Consider the following 11,441-nt stretch of genomic DNA (forward strand, 5'->3'; position numbering starts at 1 on the left):
CTCGCTTCAAAAGGAGGGTTGTCTTTGCTGCTGCCCTGCCCAGGTCTCTTCAGTAACTTGTGGGAGGGCCCTCTGCTTCAAGCACTCTACGCTTTATAACGTCATGGCCATTGCTACAGCCATCGATTATTGTGTCTCAGGTCATGTTCGTCTAGCTGTGGGTGTGTAGTGAGGCATTCTCACATGAAGGGAAATTGAAATCCTGACCTGTGTTTTAACATGGGGGAGAAGTGGAGAAGAACTACAGGCTTTCTCCCAGAAACAGATCTCACTCGGTCGTATGGAAAATGTGGAATTACTACGTAAGCATATAAGATTAGTTGAGCGTTGAGATGAAATGTTGATTAATCTGTTGTTCTAAACAGTTGTGATGTACAAAGCATAATGAGGTCATCTGGAGTAGTGTGGGACTTGAAAACCTTGACCCAGTTTGACCAAACCAAGTGCAACACCCAACCATGCGCTGGGAATTCTATGCACCCGCTTGGTGCTAGGGCTGCGTGATTTAAAAAAAAAAATGTGAGTGTCGTGAACATGTATGTCGTCATATCAGTTGGTCGTATAAATGGATCCTCTGCAGCTACTTTGTTCTTGAATTTCTGCGTGAAACTGTTCAACATGGGTTTAGGTGGGAGAGAACTTCTCGTTTCTGTGGTTGGCTTCAACATTTCTGGCTTTCTTGCCTCTCAGTCTCATGTGCCATGGATTACAATCTCTCTCTGTGCTTCGTGCTTGTTCTTTGATATTGTTGTCATGTGATCATAATGTTGTTTTCATTGATGTGTGTTACTTGTTTTATCATCATTAAAATGCCTTTTGGACAGCTCAGATGTGAGAGGAGGAGAAATTGGTAATTTTGATACCTGTGTAGATGTAGAGCGTACCTGTAGGTCTTGTGTTTTTGGTGCTATTTATTGTGGCGAACTCTTTCTCGTGGGTTACCTGGAAGCTGTAGGCTTGTTGTGGTGTGGTTCTATCGGTGGAACCTTCTTCACATTTACACATGTATGAGGTTGAAGATGTCGGAGATCAAAACCAAAATGTATCTGGGAGACTTGCTCCTCAGAGTCAGATGAGAAATGTTTGAAACTTAGAGAATTCCCATGAAAAAGTTTACTTTTGTGAACAGAAAATGTTCTAGTTGATACTGTGTTGCTGCTTTGTGTGTACGATAATTCTACTGGATGTATGTGATTGTATGACATATGGCTCTGTGTGGGCAAGTATCTTTTTTTGTTTTTTAAAAATATGACTGTGACTGTTACTAGTTTTGAATATGAGCATTGTTCTACGTTGCATTTGAAGTGATGCCATTACTTCCTGAAACCAGAGTTTGCATTTTTTGAACGAACACTGTGGTCAGTATTGTAATTTGCTGATCAAAATGTTCAAAGTTCTGTACCCCACCCTGCTCTATTCCCACCCTGCTCTATTCCCACCCTGCTCCATTCCCTCAACTTTGCTTTTGTACGTTTGTCATACAGAAGAATCAGAAGTCATTTTGTATACATTTAAATTGAAGTTTGATTTGAGAACTTGTAAAGTGCAGTTCCGACGAGGAAATATAGCTACAAATGAAGTCATATAAATTATGATTTGCATTACTGTCATAATATTATACATTGTACAATTGAGCTAAAGAAAAAACAAATGTAGAGGGAGATGTGATCTCAATTGTAGTTCTGGGCATACTGGTAACCGTGAGAGTGAGGGTGGTGGTGGTGGAATTTGTGATTTCACCTGTCTTGTCACTTCACATGTAAATAATAATGGCAAACTTGTTGAAACTCGGTATTAAAAGCTAGCTACGGATGGTTAAGGAAATGAGTGAACGCTTGAGGGAGTAAATGGATAATGATTACTCCCAATGAGAAGTCAAATCTTGAATGCACTTATTGGTTGCTGCCACGTTTTAGATTAATGATATGATAATCATCAACAATAAACTTGGAATCATGAACAGTAAATGTAAAAGCTGTTTTTCATGCGACAATGAATCTTTCTGGAACAGTTTTGCCGAAAAGACATTGGCTGCTTTATTTATTAATAACTGAAGTAAAACAAATTGCTCAACAGAAGGAAAATCAGTTCACTCTGAAAGACCGCCAGCCGAGAGTTAAATGCAAATGATATTTTGTGGACTGTACACATTTTAATTGTAGTTAGTTTTGGGGTTGTTGGTTGTTTTTTTGGGGGGGGTATATTTTTATTGTCTTGTTTTTGTTGTATTTTGGTTTCTTTGAAAGTTTTGATGGCAAAGCCAAAGTGAAAATATTTTTCTTGTTTTTTAAATGGTTTTTGGCGTTTTAGTGACTCTTGTCCCTTCCTGGAGCGAATATTGCAACAACAACAAATATTTTAGAGTTGTTGTTACGCATAGTGCCAGTGAATTCAGAAGAATGCAAAAGTTGTATGTTTATTGCAAAGGAGTTGAAATTGGATGTTAAACTGAGAAACAAACTTTAAACTGTTAGTGGTAAGGTATGAAATTCTCTTCTGTGATAAAACTGTCTTAATTGTTTGAGGATTTTAATCTTAAGATTTTATTTTGTCACCTGATAACAAATCAGAGAAGAAAAATTGGTTAGGTGACTGTAACAACTGACCGTTACCACATTCAAAATCACTTCATTTGAATGATAAACACTCAATTATAAATTCGCACTTGTGACATGCATCAGTAAACTTTTCTTGCCATGTGGAGAAAGAGACAAAGCTTACAAATTGCTATTTTTCTTTCAGCATTGAATTTCATTTTTATGGAGATGAACATAACTGTTGTGTAGTTTTCAATAGGAAAAAGTACTGCCAGCTGCTGTGAATTTATATTTGATACAATACAAATTCTATCTTTTTTGTATCGCTATATCTTAGTCATCAGTATGGTGAATGCACGGGCAGACTTGGTAATGCTGCATTCTTCGTGGATGGTTAAAGAAACACTAAATACTGGGAGTCGTTTTGCGCTTTTGTGAACTAAATTTCTGGTAAATGGATGCAAGGGTTGAAACAGTTTACGATTAACAAATTTTATGTTTACAACCTCATGTCACAGAGTTTGGGGAAGAAAGATTTCAACGATAATGTTACTGGTGTCCCATTGTGACATTGTCAGGCACCAATTTGATTAATTTCATGAAAGCAAAAGGTTGTTGTAAAAGTGTTGCATTTCCTCATTGTTAGTGTTGCTGTCGGGCACAGAATTATTTTGCCATGTGTTTTTGTGTGCGTTCTCTTCTGTCAACCCCTGGTGTCAAAATGATGATGACAGGACTTTGCTGCAAGCTGTGCAGCGTTCCAGGCAGCTGTGGTTGTCGCCGTGGCGACCACTCCGACCAATATGTTGGTGCATTCGTCTAACCGGTTCTGCGCCGTTCAACTTGCTCAGTACGCACTCTGCGTGTGCTTTCTTGTGATGGTTTATTGATAAACTTTGTGTGGTGATTTTGTAAAGTGTGTTGCTTGGTGTAGCTTGCAGCGTTTGTTCGTTTTTGCCTGTACATACAGTGCTATATTAGGTATTGCATGGGATGTTATGTCGGACTTTCGGAGTCTACAATTACAAACGTTATTTCCTTAGACAGAGTATGAGCTTGATAGAACGCTTTTTCTATAGAAAAAAGACTGTTCCTCTTGGCAGCTACTAGGTGAAACGTTAGTGCAATGTATCGTTTACAGGTCATAAAGGATAAGGTTAGGTAGAATTTCCAAATGTTTCAGATTTCCTCATCTTAATTTCAGTCGTATCGCATCACCTCTGCCCCCTATTTCCCCTTCGTTTTTGTAAATCAGTTATTTTGTGCATTGCTTTGTCACATAGTCCTACATCAATTGGCTAATGACCCCCCACATTTTTTTTTCGCTGAAGCTTTATTTAAAGAGTTTTGATTTGTGGAATTTTAGCACATTCCTGTTTCATGTAGTCTTCATTCATAATCATTAATGATAAATTTGAGAATGTGATGAAGGTCTATGGCAAAGATTGCAGCTCTTTTAAATACAGAAATCAGTAAGCTTGGAGCACTTTTACACTATTTTGTATCATAGCTGAACCCAGCTAGGCTGTTACAGAAGTTTCTGTGAGTTACACCAGAACCTACAGGCCTAGTGTGTCGTTTGTGAACTGATGTGTAGCTGCTAACGTGACACATTGTGTATCATCGTGTGTGTACAGTGGCCGCAATGATCATGTGAGGGCGTAAGATTAAGAAGATTTATTTGTAAAGTGGAAACCTGGTTTTGACTGATCAATGTTTGTGCCCTAACTGCGGTGTTCAACCACTAGGGGCATGTTACCCCCACTTTACACGATTTAAATTTGAAGTTTTAAGTCCTCCCCCTTTTTAAAGCCCAATTTTTTAAAAGATTTTCTGTTTATAATTCCTGTTAATTTAACTCTATGTTAAGAGTTGCTTTCTTTGAAGACCTCATTAAATTACATTTTTTGAGGTGTTGTACTGTCAATCAGCATGTTCCATGGTACTGCTCTAACCCCCCCCCCCTGTGGGTTAGGGGGAAGAATTTCAGCATGTCGTAAGAGGCGACTAACGGATTCTGTTTCTCTTTTTACCCTTGTTAAGTGTTTCTTGTATAGAATATAGTCAATGTTTGTACAGATTTTAGTCAAGCAGTATGTAAGAAATGTTAAGTCCTTTGTACTGGAAACTTGCATTCTCCCAGTAAGGTCATATATTGTACTACGTTGCAAGCCCCTGGAGCAATTTTGTTATTAGTGCTTTTGTGAACAAGAAACAATTGACAAGTGGCTCTATCCCATCTCCCCCCTTTCCCCGTCGCGATATAACCTTCGTGGTTGAAAACGACGTTAAACACCAAATAAAGAAAGAAAGAGGTGTTATACTGTTAATCAGCATGTTCCATGGTACTGCTGTTACGACTCTAGCAGACATGTGTTTTCAAATATATTTTATATGTCCTTAACCGTTCACAATGGGGCTGCAGCTTTGTTTGAAGATTAAGTGTTAATGTGCTCTGAGAGATTGCGCTGCGTTAGTTGCAGGGCATTTCACTTGTTGGTCGAGGACGAGTGTTTGAGGAATACCGTGATGTGTAGATGTTGTTAACACAGTAGTGTTGTTTTGAATGGATTAATATATATATTGATGGCATTTTGTGTTATGAACTACAGCAGAGTCTGTGTAGGCGTCCAGAGGAAGACTGTGACTTGCGCTGTACATACGTGTGCCTTCTAGTGAGAGAAAACTTTGTTTTGTACCACGATACCCATTCTGCGGCTGTAGTGCCGCGTCTGCATAATGCTCAGCTCACGATATGTCTGCATCCACCAACCCTGTTACTGCTTTTACCATTGAAAACGTCTTTACTTTTCTCCTAAGCCTGTCTTAGCCTTCCTGGTGTGTATCTGTACCACTTTCAAATCATGTCATTCATCTGTTCATGTGTTCTTCGTAATCTTACCCCTTTTCGCATCTGAAAGTGAAAGCTATCTTCTTTTTCGTGTAACCCATTGTGTCAGCCATGACAGATCTGTGCTGGTTTTTGTGTAGGAAATAGCTTCCTTCAACATGGACTATCTTCAAAATTTAGGGGTTTAGTTGCTTTTTGTGCAGTGTGTACACATTTTGGTTGAATTGATAAATTTGTTAAATGAAATGACACCAGGTTTTGCGTGGGATACGAACATCCTTCAACAGGCACAATTTTAACAATTCAAGGGTTTGGTTGTTTTCTGTGCAGTGTGTAAACATTTCGTTGAATTAATTTGGTGAATGACACCAGTGTCAGCATGCAGAATTAATTCAACAAACAATTCCCACTCTGCACAGAATACAGCCAGGCTGCTGAATTTTGGTCTGCGTGCAAGTGGAAGCTCGTTCTTATTCCGTGTGAAAGTCTCAACACATCTGTGGTATGAGAAGGACAGTATTTTTTCAAAGTCATGTGTGGACTTGCTAAATTGAAATGTTTACCTGACGGTAAGTCTCCACTCCAATACCACACAATACCACTCAGTTCTCTTTTCTCTGCCATTTCCCAGCAGCCCTTTTCCATGCTAGTGACACGGGTGCTGATAGTAATTTGTTGGCTGTGAGTGTGTACAGAACTGTTTCTTTGAATGGATCATTTGATGTGTTTACCGTGCCATTTCGTGTCTTCATCATGCTTTCTCTTCATTTAACGCTCATCCTTTACACTCATCGTCATCGGAAACAGATTTAGAGTGGTTATGCATACATGTGTGTGTGTGTGTGTGTAATGGAGAGTCGGTGGGAGAGTTTGAGAGAGAGAGAGTTTTTTAATATCTGTGCAAATGGTGGACTTTAGTTTGTGTGCGTGTTTATTTGTTTCCATTTTAATAGTCTTCATATTGTGCAGTCTGATTTTTGGTGTACTTCTATCAGTTTGTGTGATTTCCAATTTCCAGTGCTCAGTAGAATCCACTTTAAGATGGCATATCTTTACCCTGAGAATGCTGTGTGATTTGTGATTGAAGAACGTTGCCAGTACAAAAGTTTGTGTCACTGTCTGACTGACTGTGTGTCCGGACAGTGTATACCATTTCTTCAATGAACGTTTGACCAAATTCAGTCAGGCTTAGATGTGGTGGAGTTGTTTTTTCTTGGCCACTTTTTTCAGTCTGCCAGTACTACGGAAGTTATAACAGATTTTCTTGCTCCTTTCACAAAAGTGAAAACACATTTTTGGTTGGCTTAAAAGTAAATCAGTTCCAGTTTGGCAAATACACTGGTTACATACTGTGTATTAGTTGTTATGGCTTATTATAGATGTCAGTGTCAGTGTAAAAGTAGGTGGCTTGTTTCTCTCAGAATGAGGAAACAAAGGAAGAAACCACGGCTTTGTATGTGTGAATAAGGGTTGGGAAAAAGCTGACATCAATTGCAGGTGTGCATAATTGCACCCTAAAACTGAAACTATTTTTCAAACTAACTTCTGTGGATGTTGTAAATGTAATGGCTGCAGGTGAAATGGTGAAATATTGCTGTGTTAACGAGAGCCTTGTGAGCGTCAATGAATTGTTCAGTTCTTCTAGTCATTACATGATCAGGATGTTTCTATTTCTTCAAGCAGTTACCTGTTCCTCTCATTTGTAAAAGATTATTGGTGTTTTCCTCTTTAAGTATACACCTTGTACCCACAAAACATGCAGACTACACGTGTTTGTGGGTGTACACACGCAGACGCTTAAGACACACACACACACACACACATGCAAGCACTCACGCACAGTCTCAGGCAAGCACTCCCATGCAAAGAGTCTTACTTCTAACTTCTTACTTTTGCTACTGCTGCTGTTGCCTTTGTTCGAATACTGTCAGACTCTGTTTTTCCATCACAGGCTGAAAGTTTAAGGAAGAGTGTTTAAAGAAAGATCAAATGACAGTTGAACAAGTGCCTTCTTTTCACTCACCTCTTTTCATAGAACCCTTTACAGTGGAACCATCCCTGTGAGACCACCAAATGTTAGACTCCCTCCACCCCCACCCTTCCCCTTTCAAGATCTGGCTTTTCCAGTGTTTCTCTTCATAAAGTCTGTTACTTTACCTCCATTTTGAGACTGTCCTTTTTAGGACACAATTTTCTTGGTATCAAAAAACAGGAAATTTAACATTTATGGAAGGTTTATATAAGGACAAAACCACACAAATTAAACTGAATTAACTGTTCTATAAATTTAACCTTTTTTTGTTTTTAATTCTTGATTTGGAACGTTGGCAGTCTATCTGATTTGGATGACATTTTTTCTTATATTTTTGAAGATCTTTAAAGAGGGGTTGTGCCGCGGTCTCTATTCCTGAGAATTACTCTAGTCCAGTAGGCTCTGGGGAGATGAGGTTTGATTGGTCGTTTGTCAGTTTGAGTTAAAACCTTCGGTCTCAATTTGATCACGGTATGTGGAATGCGCAGAGCAAGATCTATTTCTGTTTCAAAATGCTTACATGTTTTTTCATGTCTACGGGTTTACAGTCCAGGAACGTTTCTAAAGTTCGAGATGAAACAATGGTGCTTTTTTCTGTCATTTCTCTGTGTGTATAATTCTACATAGCTCAGAGGCAAAGTGTTCCAGGTTCCTTAGACAACGTTGGGGTAGACTTGTTTAATGGCACAGCAACATTCAAATTCAGACAGTTACACAGGGCCTAGCATTGTAAGCCGTTCGGCATACTTTACGCCAAAATGACATCTCCAGTACGTGGAACTCGATTTGGTGTACGCCGAAATGCAAAAACCTGTTATTCCCAAACGGTAAACCCAAACAGTCCCAGCTTTTGTTTTGTGCGCCGTTCGGTTCAATTCTCAGTCGGTTTGATAGTTTGCTTGAGCACGCACTTCCTCTGGCATCGCGCGAGCATGCTTTGTGCTGGTGTTTTGTGGCTCTAGACTTGAAATAATGTCTCGAAGCGACATGGTTGAACGTGGTCAACCATTCAGTGACAAAGAATCCAGGTATTCTTGGAAGTGGGAATGGCACTTTTAGGCCAACTAACACAAGATTGTCAGTTTCCTTGTTTTCTGTCTGTGTTTTGCTTGTTGGTGATGGCATAATTTAGTTGCTCAATCTTCTTTGGGGGGGGGGGTCATTTTAGGTAAAAAATCTCAAAAAAATCTTCAAATTCGCCCCCCCCGAACCTCCACCAGGGGCTTTGCCCCTGGACCCCACTGGGGGCTTTGCCCCTGGACCCCACTGGGGGCCTCCTGCCGTCCCCAGACCCCCGCCTTTGTAAGCTGAACTCACTTTTTCCAATGCTAGCCCCTGTTTACAAAAATGTTCTTTTTTTTTCTCAGAAGTGATTCTTTTTTCAAGTTCTTGCACTGAATTTCGGCATCCCTTGTGATGCATGTGCATATATTCTGTTGCGACCCATCTCGTCATCGGCGCTTTTCCGGAAATGACCTGCGCTTTGTTGGAATTCCAACAATGGCCGCCATTGTAGGAATTCCAACTTTGCGCTACGTGATTCTAGAAATGTACCGCGCGCATAGTGAGAATTCTGCTCTTTCTTAGAATGCGATGTAAAATGATACAAGTCATGATGGCCCATGATGATCCTTGTGTTTTAAAGTGATCAATGCTTAGTCTTGAAAAAGCAGATGCATTGTATAACGCACCACACTAACCGAATTACAAAAAGCAAAAACACTTTTGATAACTTCGGCGGGCTATAACAACACAGTTCAACGACCCATCCCACTCAACCAATACGCACCAATTTTACGTAATTTGTAACGTTTCAGATCTGACATTTTACAACAACAAAAACACAACAAGAGTGTTCCGATATAACTTTTCACTGGTAACTATCGATTGTAATAATTTTTTACTCGATCTTAACTGATTATATATTAAACTCACACAGTCTCTCTGGGCTGCAGAGACAGCATTACGTCCCTTTACTGAGTAGGCTCTTGTCACTGCTTGGTAATCTAGGCTCTTGAAACGTAATGTGCAAGTCTGTGCGCTATATTGATGTGATTGATTGTTGCAAAATGTTGATTCAAATTAAAGATGATTTCAGCCTGTTGTAACAAACTAACACTCTACTCTGAGAAAAAAAAATCATTGTGTTCAAAATAGATCGAGACAGCAGCAACTAGCTAGCTGCATGCGCTGAGTGTCACTGAGAGAAGTGTTACACAGTGTACTACCCCCCCCCCCCCCCCCACACCCCCAATTCAAGACTTCCCCTGCATCAGACCTTGCTTTTTCATATACCTTATTCATGACCTGTGAAAAGGGAATACTTTTTTGTGCCAGTTGAAGGGTTGCCATTTCTAGAACGAGGCAGCTCGTTTCCGGAAATGCGGCGCTTTGTTGGAAATCAAATGAGGTTTCGGGAAATCCTGATTATTCCAACTCTGCCCCGGATTCTTACTTTGCGCCCAACAATTCCCCCTTACCTCTGAACTTTTTATTTTTCCCCACTTTAAATATTTGCTAGGACGGAACTTAAAAAGTAATTTAGACTTCTTACTATTGGTGTCATTAGTTTAATATGGAGGTTTGGCAGAAACACTAACATTTGCTATGGTTGTCTTGTTTTGGTAAACAATTTTCTTGGCTTGAAATGCCAGTTACATGTTACATGTTAATCTTCTAACTTTTTACACACAAATACTTACAAGGGAAAAATTCAAAAATGCATCAAATTATTATTCACCTTTTCTAACACAAGGTAGTATGTGTGGAAGGGTCTTTTTTTTTCTCAAACAATGAACTGTAAGTTTAGTGAATTCAGGTGGTGTTAACAGGTAACATTATCATTGAACATGATTACATGTCAAGAACAGAGAATACATCTTGAGCGACTGATTTTGAAATCATAACCGTGAGAAGTAAAGACAGGTCTTATTTCTCTTTTCATACTTCAGGGATCATAAGAAATGCAGAGTGATTCAATTTGTTCTTCGTACGCACATTTTTTAAAATCTTTTGTCATAAGAATTCAGCATGTCTTGCTGCCATAACGGTATTGAAAATAAGAATGACATTAAATGTATAGAACAGGGATTTGGACCGGTAAAGGCACACAATATACGGGAACATGCTCAAAAAATCACCTGTGCTTCCAAGCTTAATGTAGATTTTTACAAAAAGCTGTTAGTGAAGTTGAATTTATTTTATTTTTTTATTTGAATGTCACTAAAGTTTTAATGACCCAGACCTCATGTTCTGCACCTTAACCACTCCTTGTTTTCATTTATTCTGTCAGTTATTCATTTATTTGTGTTTACAAGAAAAGAAATAAAAAGATTAAATTTTTCAGACAGAAGGGCGCATGATGTTCTCACCACTGTTGAAAACATAAGGAAGCAGATTCTTGAATTAAGGCAGCAGGTTAGTCTAGGTTTCTTTGTCTCTGCTCATTCTCCAATGTTTACAAAACCACAATGGTTCATTCATCTATTGCTTTCATTGTTTCTTTGTTGTTCGTCATGTGTGCCTGTGTTAATTTTGTGATGCTCTGCAGAATATGACTTTTTGTACAACCGTTTAGTTGTGAGTGTGCCACTATGCGCTTGTGAACTTGGAAATCACGTACCATGTCATATCTTTCTTTTTAATATATACACACATACATTTTACTGTATTACACTATTGTTTATTCAGGAGAATTTCATTGTGATTTGTAGTGATGGCTCTCTTTTTTCATTCTTTCTTTTTTTTATTATAAAAGAACGAAAAATGCAAAATACTACACTTTTGTACATTTGAACACTGTAGAAAATGTTACTATTGTAATGTTGTCAAGTCGTGAGTTTATTTCTCTCTTGAAAGGAAAACACTGATGCACATGGGAAAACTTTGATAATGGATGTTTATTGTACTGCTCTTTTGTGTGATTAAAGCTTTAAAAATGCTCTCCTCTGTTCTATTTGTTTGCTCTAGAATGTAGAAATGTTTGTACGTACGTATGAATATTATTTTCTTTGCAGCTCAT

The 11,441-nt window shown here is 38.8% G+C and overlaps 1 protein-coding gene across 1 annotated transcript in view; it reads left to right on the forward strand.

Annotated features, from left to right (window-relative positions):
- The window catches only part of LOC138952504 (zinc finger protein 541-like), a 42,672-nt gene extending 31,310 nt beyond the window's left edge, over positions 1–11,362 (forward strand). Inside the window, exon 19 of the mRNA XM_070324191.1 lies at positions 1–11,362. This exon is cut by the window's left edge and continues 308 nt beyond it. The gene's annotated coding sequence lies outside the window, so the exon portion shown is untranslated.
- The last annotated feature ends 79 nt before the right edge of the window (positions 11,363–11,441 follow it).

Source organism: Littorina saxatilis, linkage group LG17, assembly GCF_037325665.1.
Source record: "Littorina saxatilis isolate snail1 linkage group LG17, US_GU_Lsax_2.0, whole genome shotgun sequence".
NCBI classification, from domain to species: domain Eukaryota; kingdom Metazoa; phylum Mollusca; class Gastropoda; order Littorinimorpha; family Littorinidae; genus Littorina; species Littorina saxatilis.